General features: G+C 37.0%; 1 long non-coding RNA gene across 3 annotated transcripts; it reads left to right on the forward strand.

The window, feature by feature from the left end:
• Positions 1–13,143: 13,143 nt before the first annotated feature.
• On the forward strand, positions 13,144–19,788 carry LOC142639592 (uncharacterized). Of its 3 annotated transcripts, none has more exons than XR_012845160.1 (3): positions 13,144–13,376; positions 16,644–16,994; positions 19,378–19,788. It is a non-coding gene; the product is annotated as an uncharacterized LOC142639592 (long non-coding RNA). The 3 variants fall into 3 exon arrangements; XR_012845162.1 differs by having other exon boundaries at positions 16,686–16,994; XR_012845161.1 differs by having other exon boundaries at positions 16,691–16,994.
• Positions 19,789–20,160: the final 372 nt, after the last annotated feature.

Below are 20,160 nucleotides of genomic sequence, written 5' to 3' on the forward strand. Positions count from 1 at the left end.
ATGCCCTGTTTCAAAAAAATTTCCCCAGTGGAACTCGAGTCTCTAAAACTCGATTTTCACTAGGCAAATTTTTTTTTTTCCCAGCAGAAAATGCTCTGTTTCAGGCATTGTTTTACAATGTAAATGCACTCAAATCACAGCAAAAGTCATTCTCAATATATCACCATTCTAAACATGTCCAACCACGCTTAATTTGCAATTCTAACCATACTACTCAAATCACAATCTTCATAGAGGTACATTGGATAGAGAATTACAAGTACATTCAACAACAATCAAAAAGTTCACATAGAGCCAATACAACGTAGTCACTTTTCCTAAGATCAGCGATCCGCATGACAAAAACGTCGTCCATGGAAGGATGCCTGAAAAACGTAGAGTATTTGCGTTAGGAGACAAGATAGTAAACATTAGGTAAACATCGAATGAACAACAATTATTTAACCGATGCATAAATTTTTGCCAACCTACCTAGTGTGGAACATGGCCGCTTGTGGAAGCACCGCGGGACTGCGGACATTTTCTGCGGTTATGCCCGGAAGCATGACACAGTCCACATGTCTGCTTCGGTTGACTCTTTATCAAATCTGCGTCCTCCCTCCGCCATCCCGGTTCTTGATCCTTATTCCTTACTCCATACATCTCATTCCTTATTCGTGACTTCACCGGTCGACCTTTGGCCCGCAACAATGCCGGATTAGGCAACCACTTTGGCCCCATGGGATCCCTCCATAATGATTGTGACTTAGGAACCACAAATGCATGCTCATAAGTGTTAAGGGCATGGTTCAAACCATAACATGGGTGAATATACATGGTCGAATCAATATGTAAATAGTCACATACTCTAATTGCATGTGAACACGGGATCCCTATATTTTGCCATTTCCCACAACTGCATGTTTTTTCCCGTAACCGAAATTCGTAACTGTGGTTTCCCCCTCCTGCGCTACACATGTTGAGTTGGGTAACTACTTGAAATATCAGCTCTTCATTGCTAAATGGCTTGAGATAGTGTTTCTCAGATTTACGCTTATTTCCATCCCACGTGGATAAGGCATATTCACTCCATTTCTTACCCTCTGACAACTTATAATGGTATTCTTTGTGCCGGTCGTGGAAATATTGAACAAGTTTGTTCCAAGTGAACTCAACCAACGCGGCAATAGGAAGGCCCCGTGCACCTTTCAGCACACCATTGAAACACTCTGATATATTGGTTGTCATTGCTCCAAAACGTCTCCCACCATCGTATGACTGGGTCCACATGTCCACATCCTCGCTCATTAGGTATGTGTATGGAAGATAATCTTGATTCTTTTCCTTACCATCCCTCCCCGTCACCTTCTTCTTCTTCCTAATGGCCTCAATTTCCACCTCGCTTAATGGAGTCCATTATGGTAGCAAATTTAACTACCGACTAGCATATCCCGCTTTCAACGCCGCCGACTTTAGAGTCGAGTTCGAAAATGGGTGTTGAAGTTGCTAGCAACATGTCGAAGACAATATCTATGAAATACCCCTCGCTTTTCCATCATCCCTTCTAGGCCAGCTTTGCAATGGCGTTTTTGATACCGAGATGTCGGTCGAAATTATGCAAATGCCGTCGTCGTGTATCGTGGCCAATCGTTTCTCCGAGGCATCGTAAAAACCACCTCCAACCGGACCCCGACTCACAATCCACAACAAGCAAAGGCGAGAGGGAATACCTTGTTGTTAGCATCGGTTGCCATTGCGACCAACAACTTTCCCCGATATTTACCATACGGATGGGTCCTATCAATACCGATAACCGGCTTGCGCATTTGAATCCCGATATGCATGGACCGAAAGACCAAAACACATAATGCAACAATACGGTGTGATCTTCATCGGTGGGTGTGACACGATAGCAAACCGGGTAGTCGGGTCCTGATCAATATACGCCATTAGCAACTTTTGCAGCCTTTGGTAAGATTCTTCCCAATCTCCAAACATAAGCGCAATCGCCTTTTGTTTCGCATCCCATACCTTGTAGTAAGAAGGCTTATGGCCATTATATTTCGCCTCTATCAGAGATCTGAGATGCTTAATTTGAGTGGTGTGATCCTCACGTAACTTGTTATGGATTTCTGCTGCAATAAAATTACAACTCATCATTCTACCATCATTTCGCACCCTAGTCGGTATACACGTGTGAGGACCCACATACACGGTGACCATCCATAGATTTTGGAGCTCGGGCTTCATAACTGCATAGACATACCACTTGCATGACTCATGCACGCATTTCGCACAAAAAATTTTCCTCGTCGACCTAGTGATCTTAAAGAGTTTGTTTTCCTTGAGGGCACAAATTGTTAATACGCGCTTCACCTCCACTTTACTGGCAAAAGTCAACCTTTTGCACAAATTCATCCCCTCTCTCCAAGTAGACACAAATGGCATCTCAATATGCGAAGGATCAACCATATTTTCCCAAGTATTTGCAGAGAATGACAACGCAGAAGGTGCGTAGGTAGGGATTGTGTTTGTAATGTTTTGGACACTAATAACATTGTCTGCATCAGGTTCACCACCATCCAATGTCTCATCGTCATCAATGTCCCTCTCAAAGTCCCCAAAGTCCCGAAAGTCCCCTCTCTCAATCATGTCTTCATAGTCATCTTTATCGGCAAAATCTTCACCGTTAATGGCAAGATTCTCATCAACATAGTCGTCATCATCATCGTCATCATCATCATCGTCATCATCATTGTTAACGACAGTAGTCTCATCAACATAGTCGTCGTCGTCATCATCATCGTCATCATCATTGTTAACGGCAGTAGTCTCATCAACATAGTCATCGTCATCATCATCATCATCATCTCCATCGGCATGAACATCATCATCCTCTACATGTGTAGAATACTCATATTGAGCATCCGGAAGCGCAACTTGTAAGCTTGTGGTTGTTTGTTGGATATCCTCTTGCCATCCTGCATGCGGCTCCAATTGTATGTACAACTCAATGTTACTTACTTCAACTATACTCTCCAACTTGTCAAACATGATCTTCACATGTTTGTCTTTTTCTATCAGCATATACTTGTAATTAATCCGGTGCTTCATGATTTCATTTGGCATACGATAAGTAATTTGCATGTTGTACGCATCAGGATTCTTACACAACTCTTCCATGACATATATCTTCAATTCATCAAGGGTTTTCAACCTACGATCAACTTCGGCATAATAGGTTTTCATACCCGGCCCCTCAAATGGCAATCCCTTGTTCGCATTGGGATTCTTAAGTGGACCACCATGGTATATGATTATTACAATATCAGGCATTGTGAACCTGTTCAAGTCAAGTCCTATGTTAGTTAAATCACATAGTCGTAAAGTGAGGGAAAAAAGTAATGCAATCTTACCAATGAACATATTCAAGCCAGGTTATAGAGTGCCCATTAATATCTAAAGGCCAAGACGTAAACCTTCTAATCCTAGTGGATGGAGAGACGGAATTATCTATTACTCCATTGTGTGGTGACCTATAATGCCTAAAAGGGTTCTGAAAGAACTAGGTGGGTAGAGGAGCATGATTACATACCCATTCACTACATTCATTCACTACCCATTTCATACCCAAACCAATGATAAATAAAGTCAAAAAAACTTGAAAGATCATGATAAAAATAAAAGCCTAGAAATGATGAATAAAATTTTGATAATTACATACCCATTCCCATTCATTACATTCATTCACTACCCATTTCATACCCAAACCAATGATAAATAAAGTCAAAGAAATTTGTAAGATCATGATAAAAATAAAATGATGAATAAAATTTTGATAACAAAAACTATACAAATAAATACTCAAAAAATTAACACTAACAAAACAAAGTTCTATAATTCACAATATTGATAAATTAACTAAGTTATGTTAACTATCTACAAAATAAATGGTAAAACTCTTTAACCCACACCCATAGACAACATACCCAACTACAATGACAATCAAATTATGCAAACCCTTACCTTAGATATGAATTTGCTGAGAGGGAAGAGCAGTGAGAGTGGACAATGTGGTTTTGTGAGAGTGAGTGGTGTGAGAGAGTTATGGTGTGAGAGAGTTATGGGTGAGTGAGAGTTAGTGAGGGTGAGTGAGTGAGAGTTAGTGAGGCTGAGAGCTCTGTTTTAGGTTTTCTCTGTGTGTTGTTACTGAGGGTCTTCTGTGAGAGTTAATGCCACGGGCTGAGTTTTTAAATAAACATGCCCAGAGGAAATCGAGTCTATAAGACTCGAGTTACTATCATAAAACTCGAGTCTCTAAGACTCGAGTTCCATGCGTATAACAAACATAATTTAAAAATAAGATATAGTAAAACTCGAGTTTATAAAACTCAAGTTTTATCTAAACCCTAAAACGAGTTTTAGAAACTCGAGATCCAGGTGGCATTTTGTCCACCTCAGCAAGCCCAAAGCGAGCATAAAGCGAGTTTTTGAGACTCGATTTATTATGTGAATCTCGAGTTTCAAAAACTGGAGTTGTTATTTTCCTTTATAGTTTCAAACAATGCCTAACTTACTATATTCATGCCATCCACACTGCTAATCTGCACATTCCCCCAAAATGCCTATATGTTTCAGATTGTATTGAATATTTATCAGCTGAGTAGTTAGACCATAGGGAAAATCAAGATCTAGTTTTCCCACAAAACCAATGACGCAATACGCTTCATATTGGCTCACCAAAATTCCATTAGTCCATTAAACCAAAACACAATTACTGTTCTATGCTCTATTTAATATAGAAAATAGATATAAACTATGGTGAAACTGAAAGTTCAAGATGGAAGCTGAAAACAGAGGCTGCAACTTGGGCAACCTGGGCTGGTTTACACACACACACACACACACACACACACACACACACATATATATATATATATATATATATATATATATATATATATATTAACTATGATGAAATCTCAATATGCCAAGCTCGAAATTTTAGAGGCTGCGACTTGGGCAACCTGACCTGGTTGGAGGTGAACTAGAGCATGTAAGTCTCATTCCTAACCAGCACAGCTCAATGTGTAAATATTTTAGCCCTCACCCAACCCAAGTTAGGCTAAAATTAGTTGCCTTGTTGCTACTGAATCAGCTCAAGTTGCGTCAGGTGATTTGGTTACTTCTCTTAATTTTAGTAGTAGTGGTTGGAGATACCAACAGCATATTTCTGTTTATTTACGACAGTCAAGTTTCAAGCAAGATTAGCAAACCTTATGCTTAAAAGGCATGCAATTTTCGCCGTGTGTATACAAGTGTACATATTCACATGTGTACTATACAAATTATAAAGAAATCTTGTAAAACAAATAAAGGAAAATTACTTGCAAGCAAGAGTATTGTATCTGCCTTGTCACTATGTCAGGGATACTTGGAACCAATACACTTGGAGTGTCTAGGACATATATGCTAGGTTTATGTGCAATCTGCAGCTTAGCAATCAACATTTAAGCTTTCATAGATGTTGAAACTAAAGTGTTTAGCAGTAGTACCAAAAAAGAAGTGAAAGCAAACATCAGAAACAAGAAAATTCATGATTTAAAAAGAGAGGGACTCAGCCAAATGCTTGATTATTTGGCCTAACGTCCAAAACGAGTCTATAAATGAGGCTTATGCAAATGCAACTTATTTAGAAAATTACAAACTTTGATAATTAAACATGAGACCTAATTCCAAAAGTGTATTCTCCAATTTGTATGAGTCTACAAATGCTTGCCAGCTTAAAAAGAGAATGGAAATTATAAATAGATAGATAAATCAGTAAGAAAGAAATTAAAATAGGGGGGACGATCAATGGAGCCAGCACAACAAATTAATAGTTCTAATTAGGTGAGTTGACAAAAATCAAAGTCAAAGCGAAGGTAAGGCCAATTTCTATTGTTAACTTGATACAGGGCCCTACAATTTCAATTGTTAACTTGAGACCCAACCCAGCAATCATTATGCTAAGGAGAGTGAAATAAGGCTATGTTGGCTAGACATTTATATTTTACTGTAGCATTGCCATGATCTAGATTGACCACACAAAATCAACTGAGATTACCACATTACTTTCATGTCTACTACAATAGGAAAGTAAACAGAACATAATGATGGCATCATTTATTCTCAAATTACATAGAAAACAGAGCTTTCCAACATCTTCTCAAAATGACTTGCCATTATGAATTTCAAAAGGAAGGCTGTCTTACCCGAATTTCAAAGTTATTAACCTTTGAGTTCACTTCTGATCACACCATTACCCCATTGAACTTTCCACCAATTTTTCCTTTATTTATTTATTTTTTTTTAAGTTCTTGCTTAATCAAGTAAAAGTAGGCTCTCCTTAAGATCAGCTGTGTAAATCCAAGGAAGGACTTACAATATTTTTGTAATCATGAAGTGATTTGAACTGACAAGAGAGAAGAAATGGTGACTTCAGATTTGCTAGTTGAAGAATTTTTTTTGTGTATTACTATAAAGAAGATTTTATATATAGGCACATTGGAGTAGCAGAAAACTTTAAGCCCTTGAGAAGAAACTTTCTTGGTCAACAATCACTTGAAATACTTGGGGGGAAGGGAAGGTGCATTCACAATTTACATTAATATTTTCCTAGCTAACTCCTTATATATGTATGTTAGCTAGGCATATATTAATTTAAATTGTTGATTTACCTTCCCTCCAAGCGTTTCAAGTGTCACTTGAAACGCTTGGAGGGAAGGTACATCAATAATTTAAATTAATATATATCTAGCTAACTCCTTCTTACCTTTTTTTGGCTTATGCTAAAACTTTTATATTTATTGTTTTTATCTAACTTCTTGTTTTTTCTGTTTTTAGTAATTCCACTAGGCTGAATTTCTTAGGTATATTTCAGATCAATTGAGGGGGAGAAAACATTTTAATCATTACTATATAACTCATTTGAGCTGCTGGAAGTACATTGAAATCAATAGACCAAGGAGAGATCAAGATGGGGGATAACATGGTGCAGGCAGGGAGTAGTTGCAGAGATGATAGATGGTCACTTCTGGGATCGACTGCTCTTGTTACTGGTGGAACACAAGGAATTGGGTCTCTCTCTCTCTCTCTCTCTCAAGTTAGTTGCATCATGGATGTTTGTTTTTAAATAACTCTGCCTCAATGGGGCCGGTGGCTAAAGAGTTCTAATCTTATAAAAACTAGTAAAGGCTTATTGCAATGTTTTGTAACTGTGTCAGGCATGCTATTGTGGAGGAATTGGCAGGCTAGGTGCAAAAGTACATGCATGCTCAAGGAATGAAGCCCATCTCAATGCATGCTTACATGATTGGGAGATGAAGGGTTTCCAAGTCACAAGTTCAGTTTGTGATGTGATGTCCCGAGCTGAACAAGTCAAGCTGATGGACACAGTATCGTCAGTGTTTAGCAGGAGAATTATTATACTTGTAAGTCTCAATTCAGTTCAGTTTAAGTCATTTTTTGTTGTAAGTGTTCAGTTTAATTCACTGCATTCTACATAGCAATTTTAGCATCACAAGATTGTAATGTAACAATGAATCATTACTGCTATTGTGGGACTAGAATAGAAGTGAGGTTATCAATAGACTTCATTAAGTGCAATCATTCTTGACAACTGTGACAGACAGATGGGATTGTGACAGAAAATGGGTTCTAGATATTGTGAGTATCTATGCACATAGTGCTTGGGGTACAAGGGGGAAGGGGCTCGAGCTGCAGGGGTTAGCTGCATTTTAAAATTTATCCCAAAAAATATAAATTTTCATTAAAGAAAAAGGAAATTAGTTCGTACTTACAATAAGAATCTCAAGACTGCAGCAGCCCCTATAGGATTTCAACATATTAGGCTGCATTGTTTGGCCGGAACATGCTCTGTTACTTGCTGATAATGTTATATTTTTAAGCTTTTACAAACAAACAAATTCATGCACAAAGAGACCCAAAAAATATATGAAATTAAAATCAAAGTAAAGCACTTGGAATACCAGGTGGGAACCTGTGCCGCATCTCCTTGGTTGGATGGCGCGAGTCGATTTTCATTTGGGTGGAGCGTGAGCGTTTGCATCCTGTGGCTGCTCAGCTTGGTCATGTTGCCCCTACTCAACATCACTGTCATGTGGATGCGTGGCTTGTGGAACATGTATCAAGGTAGAGGAGGTAGGTAGTGATTGTGTATGACTTGGGCTGGTAGACATGAGCTCAATGTGAGGTGTTTGAAGGCTAAGGGTGGGTATAACTGTCTACGGGGAGCTATAGGACAGGGCCATGGGTGAGTTGTGGTCAACGGTGGTGGTGTGTGGGGAGGACTCGAATTCAGCATGGGTAAATCGCGAGGGAGATCCGGTGTCAATAAGAGGGATGGGTGGCATGGGAGGGCCGGTTGTGTCCTTAGGGGTGGACACAGGTGGAACAGGGGTCACAATGGCCAGAGGAGGGGTAGGGGCAAGTTGATGACGTGTCATTAGAGCAACTGAGCTCGTACGTGGCCCTATATCTGGTATTTCAGTTTGGTTTGCTGCTTCATCATTGGCTGGCACATCGATACGATCAACCTCATCCACATCCTCAATGGCCTTCTTAATGAACTTATATTCGAAAGATTCTTCACTGAACCAGTTAAGGACAGCCAATTGGGTTGCAAACTGTCATTAAATCACCGGCATTATTGAGTACAACACATACATAACGTCAAACACAACATGCAAAACAAAATAAATTTATGCACATTACCAAAATGTCCATCTTAGCACTAGCGCGGTTAATATACAGTCGAGTGATCCTACGATACCACACCATATATGGATGATGACGTGACATCACCTCCTCCATCCTCAGTGCATTACAAATGTACTTGTCACGATCATTCCACTTCTGAATATGAACTGCATGTTCCACCGACCAATTTTTCTCTACCTTGCCCATCGCATCTATTTTGTGCAAATCGCGATTGGTATTAGCATTTGTGGGTTGTTCCTGCTTTAGCCTAAACTGTCGTAGGACACGATCGGGTAGGTGGAACTCTACAAGCCAAAAACATATAAGTGGAACGGTCAACCTCCACACGTTACTTCCCTCAATGCGAAAACTAGGAGGAAGGTGGCTCAAGTCATTTCCATATGGCTCCCACTTAACCTACAAAAGCCACCAAGTAAAGAAACCACATTCAGATAATTTCTCATAATTTGCATAACAAGTAGCACAATAGTGGGCAATAAAAAACTTTTTGAAGGACATAAGATGTTATGGACGTATAAATACAAGTATTATACCTGGTCGGGCCGTGTCGTGGCAATTTAATTGCGATATGCAAAAAGCACGTGCGTGGGAGCATTCTTTGTACACATCGCCCCTGCCCACCTACAAGCAGGTAACATCGCATGGTCATTAGCCTTTTATGTATAAAAATTTGGCATAATACTTGATAGCACACTAATTATGCAATATATACTTACTTCATAGCAAGAGGAATTAGTGGTAGTGGTGGACCATAAACACCCTCGGGTTGGGGCACCATCTGTGGGGACATATGTGGGAACCTGACATATATCCACAATTGGACCAAAATCAATGGTCCACCAATTTGATTTGCCTTCTTGTCGGTTGCATTGCACAGCTGTCTATACAACCATGATAAGGCTGCACTACCCCAACTGTACTTACGTGGATTACGAAGGTTCTGCATGAACTCTAACCACATGAGATGAACCCTATCTCCGGACTTGTCAAGAAATACCATATCCCTTAGTAGGGATAGTATAGAGGAGTGAGCATACTAATGAACTTGAATCTCATTGGCATTCGGAAGCAGTGGTTGTCTGATTCTTTCGACAAGTGCAGGTATCAGAATCCTTTGACCTTTTAGCATAGTTTAAGGGCCATTTGAAATTTGAATTCCAAGCATTTCAACACACATGTCTGTCCAAGTTCTTTTAGTGGGCCTACCCATTGCCTCACCCTCGATGGGCAACCGCATGATAACTTCCACATCTTGCAATATGATCATCATTTCACCATGTGGTAGGTCAAATGTATGGGTCTCTGGGCGCCATCGGTCCACAAATGCAGTGATCAATGCATGGTCAAGCTGTATGGATGGGACCAAGTGCAGACCCTCTAGACCAAGCAACCTTACAATGGCAAGGACACGATCATCTACCATAGGATCTCGAAGTGTCAATTCTTCATGGCGACTTCGACAATCCAGTGTGCCAGGAGGATCCTGCAAATATTATAACAAAAAATAAAAATCTTATGCAAATATTTAGTATTTATGGCTAATTAAAGTTGTGACATGAATGCATAGTACAAGAAAACTCATACAATTACCTGTCCCCCAACGTTCCACAATAACTCAGATCAATGTTTAACTTGTTCCGTCAATACACTACGATCAATGGGTCCAAGATCTATCGTCATGTTGCAAAAAGTTTTTGTGTCATATCAACTATAAATAATAGGTTTTTGTAATGTGCAATATTGGTTAGTGACATTGAATAGAGAGAGAATGATCCTCCTAAAGTGGTGCACTATAGACCATTAGACCCCCAAAATGCTAGTCAAAATGCTCCAAATGCTAAGAGAGAATTTCTACATCGTTTCACATGGATTAATCATTAATGTGTCTTGGAATTCAATTCAAAGGTAGACTTCCATGCTAAGAGAAGCACAATAATATTTTGATAGGTAATGAGAATCTTTATTAAATAAAAGAAACTAAGTTACAAGCTGAATGGCCTCCCTAAAATAACCACAGACCAATAGCATCCAAATCCCCCTTTCCAACACACCAACAACTCCACCACTTGCTTGGACAGCACCCAAGAGACACCCAACAAACAAACCACAAAACTACATACACTATATGCAGAATCAGTGCAGGGTACAGATCGTATTATCACATAGATTTGAGGTACATTTCCACATTAAAATCATGAATACAATGAATCCAAAACCAATCCACAATAGTCTCCTTCATTTTATAAGAGTATTTACGGTTAGAATTTTCCCCCAAAGACACAGTCCAAACAAAAAAGACTACTTTCATGGCTGCCATCACCCTCCAAATAGCCCTCCAAGGAAAATCTACACTAGAAACCCTTCTCAAAACCTCACAGTACAAAAAAACACAAAAAACACCATTTCTAATTCAATTTTAAACACACTTTATCATCCATTTTCAACACATAACTGAGTTAAATACAGAAAATCCAATGCACTAGTTGATGTTTCCAAGGGAATGAACTAGTTGCATCACAATAATATAATCCATCGGGACCTGGAAATTTCCAATCTTTTGCTAGATGGAAATGGAGTAAGAGATTTTCATTTTTATGTTGTTGCCTTTTAGATTTGTATGTTTTTTTTGTTGTTATTGTATATTAAGGATTACTTCTTACCTCTCTTGGAGTTTCCTAAAGTCATGGCTTATTCACTGATCACTGTCTTAGTCTGGAGATACTGATGCATAGCCTGATGATGGGTTAATGATGACATGGTTAAAAACAATCATGTCAAAATTAACCTATTTGACTAGTTTGCTTAAATTAAAGGACATCTACATTTTCTGAAATAAAAATGACCAATTTAACTGTGAATTGCTTTTCGATTAACAATTTTGGCTAGTACGCATGATGGAGAACCGCTCTCCGACAACAAATTTTGACTAGTGACCCCTAATTGATGTGGCACGTGATTGCAGGTAGTATGATAGGATGTGAAGGTGTTAATTTTAGTTTAATAAGGACTCAGAAGGCAGGGTTCAGCTTATGGTTTTCTCGAATAATGTAATTAACAAAGATGAGAGCTTATTAGGTATTAATGGATGAAAGTTGATAAAAAAGCACTACTGATTGTCATGAAATTTTTTAACAGCCTAAATATTTCTTTTAGATTAATACTCCCTTCTCTTTTTGCTTCCAAACTAGAGGGCAGCTGCATGCATTCTTGTCCTTGATTTATTGGTTCTTCTGGATGGGAGCTTTGTTAGGTTGTTTCATGGCTGTAAACATGGCTTTAAGATTGATCTCTAAGTTTCTATCTACTAAATTTCAAAAAAATTGTCTACCAGGTTGTAAAGATTGCTGATTTTGGCATTGCTAGAAATGCAAGCTCAATCTGGTGTTATGAATTTCAATGCTTTTTAAGCATTTTACTTGATTTCAGTTGACCAAAGGATATTTAAGTTTCTAGCTAGGCATAATTTTCTAGTTCCTATACCCTGCTATTCAGTTTCAAAATTTTGAAAAAAGAAAAGAAAAAAAGGAAGGCAAATGTACCATGTACCTTGAACTGGTCTAAGACTAAACATAAGGTTCCAATGCACTACATCACATTATGTTAACCCTAAGTATACCATGCCTTCAGCAAGTTTAAACATTATACGGATAGCAAATATATGTAATAGCATAGTAAAATTGAAATAGCATAGTAAACAAAAACAAATAAAAACTAAACCCAAATCAAATGAAACCCAAATCTCCAAATCAAAACCCATTTCAGCCAATAAATAAAGGGAAAGAAATTGCGGGCCCATGCGAGAGAGAGAGAGAGAGAGAGAGAGAGAGAGAGAGAGAACAAACTTGTTGAGTCGGATTCCTCGCCACAGAGGAAGATGATGGACGGAGGAAACTGCAAGTTCTATTTCAAAGTTCTACAAGAGAGAGACACCGGAGAGAGAGAGGCACCAGAGAGAGAGAAGGTTTATCGAAGAGGAAGGCCCTCAAAATCGATTATAGGAAACTTGAATTTCCCTTTTTATCCCCATAAATTTTTTTTTAACCCAAGCTTGAAGTTGAGTTCAATATACTCAACTTTCAATAGAAGTTGAGTTTACTGAACTCGACTTCCACATGACTTTTTTTTCTTTTTTTTAATCCACGTCAGACTTATATAGTTGATGGAAGTAGACTGAAGTTGCCCAGAAGTTGAGTTTATTAAAATCAACTTCCAAAAAAAGTCTAACTAACTAAATAACTTTGAACGCATACTATGCACCTACAAATTTTGCCTTTGCCTCTGAGACCCGATAAAAACCAAAATATAAAAAAACATAAGCGCAAAAAAAAAAAAAAAAAAAAAAAAAAAAAAGAAAAGAAGGCAGACCTACGCTCTGTTGTTCCTCTCTCTTCTCCTTCCCCAAAACCCACCAACACTGAAAATCAATCCTGCCAAGAAGCCATCCCCACACTGTCAGGTCCGAGATAGAAAGAAGGCATCACCACCCATATGGTTTGGTCCTTCGGCGATACATACAACTATGGTTTCACAGTCGAAGAGTTTTTCCGAAAGCGAAGGTGACGATGGGACTGCAACAGAGCTTGAAGAGAAAATCAAATCAGACACCGCCACTACTGGTAAATAATTTTCTATACCATTAACATATTAGGAATTCATAACCCTATATTATATTTTGATTAGGAATCCATAACCTTAATCAAATTTGATTAGGAATCCATAACCCTATATTATATTATAAATAATATTTTTTTAGGGATTATTTGTTACCATGCAACTCACGGCTAAAAATTTGTATTTTTCATTCCTCTCTTCTGAAATTTTTTTGCTCGCTTTACAATTCTGAATTTATATTACTCTCTTCATAATTCTTCAGTTTTTTTTTTTGGATTTAATTTTGTGAATTTTTATCTGGGTTCATGTGGCTACCGCTTAAAAACTTGATTTTAGTGTATAGTTTGGGGATTTAAATTCGAAATTCATAAGGAATTTTAATTGCTAATTCTTTGAGATTGTGTATTTGAAATTCTTATATGATTCATATGTTAGATGTTGGGATTGGCATTGATGGTGGGATAGGTTTATATTGTAGAGAACAACGTTTAGATAGTTTTGGCAATAGTTGATAGTATTGTACAATTTTTTTTGGCTGCACTATTGTAACAAGGTCTAATTTAGGATTTAGGGAACATTCAAAATTCATCAGTTGCTCTTATTGGAGTGGTCTATATTGCACATGTGGTTTGTCACTCTTAAAGAGCATTTTCAAACCATTTTATCAAACATATGGTACTTTATAGTAGGAATAAAAGTTAAGTTTATTGAACCTTTTTGCTAGGAAGTTTATGACTTCCATAGTATCCTTTATATTGGAATCTCCTCATTCCTGAAATCCATCTCTTGTCCCACTGATATTTCCATTCTGTAATCCTTGAATCGCATGCAGGTCAGCAATTACTTTCATCCCATATTTCCTAAAATTTTTAGAGAAATCATCAATTTATAGTAATTTGTTATGATCTTTGTTCTTAGTAATTTGTGCATCATGTATCTTAAAGAGCTTAATTGGGATCATAAATAAAACTGTCTTTTTAATATATATGGCAGGAATTTAGAATATGGGAAAACTCATACTGCACTAGATAACGTAAGTGCTCCATGAGCATTAGTTGCTCCTGGATGATAAAATGTTTGAGGTGATATTTGGCAAATTCGGAATTGGAAATGAGATCACGCCAGGCCTTGCAAACACATTTTAATTGTAGAAGACACTTGACAGGAAGTTTAGATAGTATTCTTCCCACTATGACATTTCAGCTAAAGCTGTGAGTAGTAGATTCTTTGATTATCAAGCATCTATTTTAGTTATTAATAATGTAGAAAAATCTAAATATATTTATCAATAAATGATTATGATTATAAGAACTTTACACGAAGTTATCCTAGAACTCTAGATTAGTTTGCTAATTGATGCAATGAGAGGAGAGTGGGACTTGGCAAAGTTACAAGACCTGTTGGATGTAGCTTCAATCTTTGCCATTGTTAAAATTCCTCTAAATAAGAAATACACCAGATAAGATTATGTGGGTAACAAATGCTCACTGCACAAGAAAATAATATAGAATATTATCCCATTGCTTTCAACGTTTTTCTCCTTCTTCCAATTCCAGAAAAAATACTTTGCATATTTTACCAAACAAGTCCACGCATTACACCAGAATGGCACACTAAATGCATTGAATGTACTAACATTGAATTTGAAAGACAATTATTTAGCTATACATTATATCAAACATGTCAGAGTGCTTGCAAATATTTTCATCACAAAAAGAATGATGACTTTGAAAGACAATTATTTAGCTAAACATTATATCAAACATGATGTGCTGTGATGTGCTAAAAAGTACTTCTCTTTGTATTGGACACTAAATGTGCAGCCATAACTTTTTTTTTTTTATAGGTAATGACAGCTTTATTGATAAAAAAAAAAAAAAAGCACAATGAATTTACGATAGTAAACTCACTGCACTGAAAAGAATACAATCCAATCAAATAGAGAGACTAACAGAATTAAGAAAGTCAAGCAAAGAATGACAATGCGTAAACCCCCAAATCCGAGACCACTCAAACAAGGTCTCAAGTAGCAAAGACTTCATGCAGTCTACAAGTCTCTCAGTTTCCTCAAAAGTACGGGTATTGCGTTCCTTCCAAACTAACCACATAAGACACGCTGGAACCATATTCCACACTTTTGAAGTGTGACTCCCCAACCAATTCCACCATGTAGTAAGAAGAGAAACAACATTCTTTGGCATCACCCACTGAACTCCAAACAAACAAATGACTTCACTCCACAAGGTATAAGCATACTTACAATGGATCAATAAATGATCCACAATTTCCTCTTCACATCGACACAGGCAGCACCAATCCACAAGAGGTAACTTCTTCTTAACAAGGTTGTCTATAGTAAGAAGCCCACCCCTAGTAGCTGTCCATAAGAAGAAAGCCACCCTCTTATGTACCTTAACACGCCAAATGCTCTTCCAAGGAAAAGACACCAATGGGGCTGCTAGCAATGAAGTATAAAAAGAGCATACGTCAAAAACACCACTATGATTCAATTGCCATATCATGGTATCATCACCCCCCTTGGTAATTTGGAGGAGATATGCGCAAAAAAATCATAAAAGATCCCTGTCTCCCAGTCTTGAAATGCACGATGGAAACGTAAGTTCCAGCTTCTACCACTCCCATCCGGAGCATAATCAACTATTTCAGAAATCATAGCTTCCTTGTTCCTAGCAATAGCAAACAGTACCGGATATAAATCTTTCAAGGCAGTAGGGCTACTCCAAGGGTCATGCCAGAATCTGATACGAAAACCCTCACTTGCCGCATACAACACATGACCAAAGAAACTCTTAGCCCCCTTCCTAATGTTCTTCCACATACCACACCCATGTGTCCCTCTAACAACTGTAGCACACCATCCCCCACTGGCCTCCCCATATTTGGAAGCTATAACCTGCCTCCATAAACGTGTGACCTCATTCCCAAATTGCCAGAGCCACTTCCCAAGCAAAGGTTGGTTAAACAACCCAATTGTCCAGATCCCCAAGCCACTAGACTCCACTGGCTACACAACTTTCTCCCAAGCAACAAGTGAAAATTTAAAGACATCATTAGATCTCCCCCAAGAGAAATTCCTCTGAATTTTCTCTAATCTATCCGCCACATGTTGTGGAATAGTGAACAAAGATAAATAATAAGTAGGAAGACTAGATAAAATACTCTTCAATAAAGTAAGTCTACCTCCTCTTAATTTTTGCTTGAAAGGTGATCCATAATATTTTACCTATGAATAAGCTCAATCTTTACTGTAGGAAAATAATTTCATCATTCTCAAGTGAAATATGTGGCGATAGTGCAGAATCAGTGACACATGAAATATGGGAGTGCTCAGAAGCGCCAGAAGTCTAGAGACCATCCATGATGTTTCCATAGGTATAGTGTTATTAGCAAAATGGGCATGTCATGGAGGTGGAGTTCATGCTGAATATAGCCTGGCTGTTATGGTACAATCGGAACCAAAGGTGGGTGAGTGAAGCTAGACAACAATGAATTTGGTGTAGACAGCTTCTAATCTTGATATGGAAATTTATGGAAGCTTAGAAAACTAATCAGGCAAGAGTGGTTGTTGAAGAGTGTAGATAGAGACCTCTTGCAGGTATCAGGTATCAGGTATGTATCACAAGCTAATCAAGATCTAACATTTTATATGGTATTTTAGGATCATCGAGATCTATTATTGCTTAAATTTTATATATTTTTCTGCTATAAGATAATGCAATGGGTCTGAATGATTGATAGGATGCTTTTAAACCCATATATAATTGCTGCATGATAATGATTTTTAGTTATTAGTTCTGAAATTACTAGAAGTTAATTTGTAATATCGACATGTTTAATGTTGGCGATGCTCTTTTATTTGTTAGAATTGAATTGATATTACTATTGCATGAATAATACTACATTCTTACATGAAAGCATCTATTAGTGGAGAAGGTTTTGAATTGACTACTTAATTCAACTGAATGTACGTTGTATATTATGTTTGATAACATTTGTCAGGAAAATATGAGGATTATCTGCTATTCATCCTCTCAATATATATGTAATCCTTAAAAATAAGTGATTTTTGTTATGATAAGTAGAAAAGCTGGAAGCACCACTCTTATTTGGATACATTGTCATTGGCCTCGATTTTTTATTTTGTTGTTGGAAATGAATTTCTTATAAGTAGACATGCATATATTTACTTACTAATTTGATTGTGTTTCGATATTAATCTCAGAGGGGTTTATGCACTTATGCCCACCGTGTAAGGTTAAATCTATGGTACCTGAACATGTTTCACAAAGATGAAAAATTATTGACATTACATATGATTTACAATTGATCTCTACTATAATGACTTAAAAATAACTGGGGACAGTTTTATAATCTTTAATAAGAAAGTCGAAAACCTTAGACACACACCTTTTAGTTGCTCGCACATTCCAGAATTCCATATCCTAAAGGAGCCAATTCTTTAGATTTCATATTCAAATTTCATGTGACTGTGAAAGAAGCATCTTTAGAGGTACTTAATGACTACTCTATACTTGATTTAAACCAATGTAATATATTTTTTTTTTCCTTTTCTTTCAATCTGTGGGTTTTTTTTTTCTTTATTTTAAATACCACTTAGTATTTGCAAAGTCTCAAAGTCTCAATTATTAATTTATTATTTACGAGTTTGCTATGAGAAGGTTTTGGTGTTATATTTTGGGGAGTCGGCATTAATAGTATTGTGGTAGTCCTACACTCTTCAGTGTTTGTTATTTTTAGTTATTGTTCATACCATGTGTTCAGTGAAATTTCATTTAGAAACATTTAGGAATTTAGCATGCTGTTGTGACTAATGGCTATTAGAAATTTTTGATAAAATCACGTTTCTATGCACCAATTTCTTTTGGCTTTTCTTCATTGATAAAGTGGGCTACATCTTCCATTACATCTACGTCTTGCTATTTTCCCAAGAACATATATTTGCTAAATGAGCTTCTATTTGTTTTAAAGGAAAATTATTTATTTTCAACAAAAACAGTTGTTTAGCAACTTGCTCTGTTGGGTTAAATTGTTGTGATTGGCTGCATATACTTTCATTCATAAGAGATGCTTAATTCAAGGGCTTTTCACCCCCTGAGGGGCTAAGCAGTTTACTTAGCACCTGTTACTATGATTGACAAAAGAACCATAGTGACTAACCATCTTTAATCTTGCTGTCTGCAGCATCACAAATTCACAATGTTAATATTTCATGAAGGTCATTAAAATGGATATTAGCTGATGTCATCTCATCATATACATATAATAAATGCAAAAAAGCTGCATTTGTTGGGTTTTCTTTGGTTTTCAATGCAACCGAGCAATTGTAGCAGGTAGTTATGGATAAAGAGGTTGAACATGACCTAGGTGCTCTATTTTTTTTCTTTCGGTATTCCTAAAAGGATTTAAATTCTAGACATCTAAAGTTTTTGATGGCATGATTTGTTTCCAATCTAAATTCCAGACCAAAAGGATTCTAATTTTGTTGGCAAAGTTTTGCCTACTTTGCCTTCCTTTTTGCAAAAAAAAATTTGATGAGAACAATATACTCCTATGAAGCTGAAGTTCCAGTTGTTTCCAATTGATGATGGTCCTCACATGAGGCTCTTTTTTGTGTATATTGTTACTTTTTAATTGATTTGGTTGTTTGTAGTTCTTTTGGGCGCACACACACACACACATATATATACGTATGTATGTATGTATGTATTACTGTGAATGATGCTTTGATGAACATTTTCTTTCATTCTTTTTATTTTCTTTTAGGTTTTGGGAAGCGTTGTAGACTTTGCATTTTTTTTTTTTTGCGGCTAAATTGAAGTAATTGCCTATTTGTAGTCAGAAATTTTTTACTGAGGTGTTGGTCTTTCTTTCCTCAAGCAAATGAGTCAGGCTGCTTATATTTTGTACAAATGTAACTTTTGCTTGAAACCACCGATTGACAATTTTCATATTTTTAACTTGCAGGGGATGGCAGGATATAGAAGGAGGATGCTTGCGTCAAGACCATCAGGAGGAATACTCTCATTGAATTGAGCAATCGTGAAAACTCTTGCAACTACTATTGGTTTGCAAGAAGGAATGGGAGGACCTGCATTTTTTTTTTTTATAGTAGTGGTTTATCCTAATAGTTTAGTTTGATTTGTATTTTGCTTGCACCCCATTAAGTTGAAATGTTCCCTCAAACATCACTATCTTAGCTTTAAGATAAAGATAGACCTAGCATTATTAGTTACTATTACTATATAATTTTTTTTCAATGGCCTATTGTAGTAATTGTGGAAATTGTTAACAGATGAATAAAGGCGTTTAGAGTGTGCAACAATTTGATATACAAAATCTGATGTTTAGTAAGCATTTGGTTCCAAGAACATTAAAGCCAAGAGTGTGAAGTAGTTGCATGTTTTTTGGGGCTGTTTGCTTTTTTGGCTTAATGTCAATTGGGCAAGAGGTTTTTATGGGATGCTACGCTTCTAAGTACGCATCTAAACAGGTGTTTGGTGTAGTAGCAATATGAAGTTGAGACAACTAATAATGAAATTGAAAATTGGGAAATGGTTTGTTGCGCACTTTAGGTGGAAGTTGAATCTAAATTGGCTCTTCAATGAAAAGTTCATGTAGAATAATTGTTTAAATTATTCTTTATTTTTTTATTATTATTATTATTATTATTATTTGTTGAAAAAATTGATGCAAACTTTGACAGGTGTAAAATGTCATTTTGGTCAATTTTGTAAAAAGTTAATTGGC

Source organism: Castanea sativa, chromosome 1 (genome assembly GCF_040712315.1).
Source record: "Castanea sativa cultivar Marrone di Chiusa Pesio chromosome 1, ASM4071231v1".
NCBI lineage: Eukaryota > Viridiplantae > Streptophyta > Magnoliopsida > Fagales > Fagaceae > Castanea > Castanea sativa.